The 3,018-nt window shown below is 39.8% G+C and overlaps 1 pseudogene; it reads left to right on the forward strand.

Moving 5' to 3' along the window:
• The first annotated feature begins 1,023 nt into the window (after positions 1-1,023).
• On the forward strand, positions 1,024-1,953 carry LOC119055906 (homeobox protein NANOGP8-like; annotated as a pseudogene).
• The last annotated feature ends 1,065 nt before the right edge of the window (positions 1,954-3,018 follow it).

Genomic DNA, 3,018 nt, shown 5'->3' on the forward strand with positions numbered 1-3,018 from the left:
TTAAAATGATTTTGATGTTTCTGCTTTGGGAACTGGATGGAAGGTTTTACCATCTACTGGTGTAGTTTGAAAACGTGATGGGGCCGCTAGCCAGACCGCTTGAATTTGATTCTGACATGTTGAGTTTTCGGGGACGTCAGAGAACCCAAGGGTGTGGAGCAGACAAGTGGAAGTGTGAGTCCGGATTTTGGAAGTGAGATCTAGGCTGAAGGTACAACATGGTGTGACATCTCTTTGTGAGTTATTATTCAAGCTATGGCTGAGAAAAAGATCACCTCGAAAGAACAGAAAAGGAAGTGCCTTTTGACCTCTCATATTTACATATAATAAAAAAAGTATACAAGACATGACAAAATGTAGATTGTAAGTACTGGTTAAGTAATAAAAGTACTTAAGAGTACTATATATACAGATATTGAATATATATTTATGTTAATCACTATATTTAAATTATATATATTACAATTATCATGAATATGACTTTAAAATAACGTCCTTACCCCATATTAAGTCATGATTTACCTATCGAAGATTTATCCTATAGTTTATTTTTTTCACTACCTTCAGCATAATACAGTTTAGTTTTATAAAATGATGTAATATATGACATTATTTTTATATTCTAAAGACCCTGTAGATAATCCCGTGATAATACATGTGAAAAGTAGTAATTTGGTGGAAGCTGTATTCTTCAAAGATGTATGCACTAAAATTTGGCTGTAGATATATTTTAAGAAATGATCTATTAATGCCCACAGTTTGCATAATTGGTGTTGGTGGTCTTGTGGTAGACAGTTTCTATTGTTTTTCTTTTCCCTTTATGACAGACTTGAGGGTGATGTTAATATAAAGATTTAGGCCTTTTCATAGATTGAGCTAGTTGGCTGCTATTATTGCAAAGGTGATTCACTTCATCCTGTCTTTTTGATATTTTTGGATCTGGAGATCTTCGTATTTCTCTAAGCTCTTTTATCTTACCCTCTAGCTCTTGGGGTACTTTTTTCTCTCCTTCAACTCAGCAACATGGGTGTGGATTCCACTTCTCCCCAAAGCCTGGCCTGCCCCAAACCATCCAGTTCTTGGGAAACTTCACCAGTGCCTGAGTTTTGTGAGCTTGAGGAAAACCATGCATCCTTGCAAATGTCACCTGCTGAGACAGTCCACATGGAGACCGTCTCTCCTCTTCCTTCTTCCATGGACCTGCTTAGTCAAAATAGCTCTGATTCTCCCACCCATGTGGGAGGATTCCAACATAATACTGCCCACTTCTGTAGAGGACAGTACAGTGAGGGAGGAAAAAGGCCAGGTCATGAAACAGATGACCAGAACCCCCTTCTCACAGACCAGGCTCTGTGTACTCAATGAGTGATTTCAGAGACAGAAATATGTCACCCCCAGCAGTTGCAAGAAACTTTCCAACATCCTGGACCTTAGCTACATACAGATTCAACCAGAGAATGAAATGTAAGAGGTGGCAGAAATAGAGCTGGCCACAAAGTAGCAGCAGTGTAACTCAGATGAGCTCCACAACTGCAGAGTGGCCGGGCCTCACTTCCTATCATCGCCCGGATGTCTGGTGAACGCTGCTGGAAACCTTGCAGCGTGGAGCAGCCAGACCTGCGGTGACCCATCCTGGAGCAACCATTCCTGGGATAGTCCATCTTGGAACTGCCATTCCTGGGATGGTCAGACCTGATGTCCCCAAGCCTGGAATAACCAGTCTTGGAACAACCAGGCCTGGAACAATCAGTTCTATAGCATGGAGAGGAATCCCTCCCGCCCCAGATCCTGTTCCAGCAAACTCAAATCCGTGATTTGAAGGCCACTTTGGAAACTGCTGGGGAAATCCATGATGCAGTACTGCAAACCCCTATGTGTGAGAGTCCCCGGCAAACCATGGATTTATTCCCAGATTATTCCATGAACATGCAGGCTGACTTCACAAACATATAGCCTTGAACATTCATTATGATGATGGCATATTACTCAATCTCAATTTGGCCATTAGGGTTTTCTTCTCTAAGGATTTTTCTGTGTATCTCTGCTTTGATATGCTGTTTTTCATTATGCCTATTATGCCAACTTGGAGGGGTGGGGGCGAGGTATGGTGAGTCTAATCAGGATTTCTATAGCCTTGCTGCTGTGGACATACCTCTCTGGCTGCAGATGATTAAATATAATACTATTCTGAATTACTCTAGGGTATAAAATCTCAACCTCAAGAATAGAGAGTAAGAGTACAAAGATGTGTGACAAAAGATTATTTGTGTTTTCTGGAGTTGGGAAGCTTGTTAAAAACCTCAGTTCAGGTGATTGGTTAAACTACAACATGCTTCACTGGTTCCCTCTGCCCTTTGCTGTCTTACCACAACCCCTAATTTGTTTATTATTCAAAGCATTTATAAAAGATGTTTTGTATTTTGCTGTATCATGATAATACCAGTTTGGCTTGTTGGTTTATAAGTGTAAATACAAATAAATAAAACATTTATCTCCCTCCCCCCAAATACATGAAGATTTGTAATTTCCTGTTGCCCCTCCATGTACTATCTTCTTGTGCAGTTTAGCTCATATGTGAGCCGGGATTTATATTGCCTGGCAAACAAAACTTACAGTTGGCATTGGCCTTACACCGTATTGGAGTCCTGCAGTTTTGCTGAAATGTTACTGCAGACAGACAGACTTTGACGGCTATGGAAAACATCCAGCAATGCAATCCAGAAGCTTTGGACTAGATAAGAAGCAAAGTGAGTAAAAGAGGTCATATCAAGGAGGATAACACATATCAAAATTATTTTATTTAGTGTGTCATAACTTGTTTAGATTTCTGTTAAAACTCAAGAGCAGGTAAGATAATGTACTTTGGAGGAGGGGGTAGAAGAAATGAGGAGAGTAAGAAATATATTAGGTTCCATTCTAGAAATTAAAAAGCATTGCAGACCATATTTTCTGATGGTTTCAATTTTAATGAATTAATCATAACAGGAAAAAGTAATGTAGGGGTGCCCTATGCAAACT

This window comes from Artibeus jamaicensis, unplaced genomic scaffold (assembly GCF_021234435.1).
Source record: "Artibeus jamaicensis isolate MK-2021 breed Jamaican fruit bat unplaced genomic scaffold, CSHL_Jam_final contig_415, whole genome shotgun sequence".
In the NCBI taxonomy this organism is placed as follows: domain Eukaryota; kingdom Metazoa; phylum Chordata; class Mammalia; order Chiroptera; family Phyllostomidae; genus Artibeus; species Artibeus jamaicensis.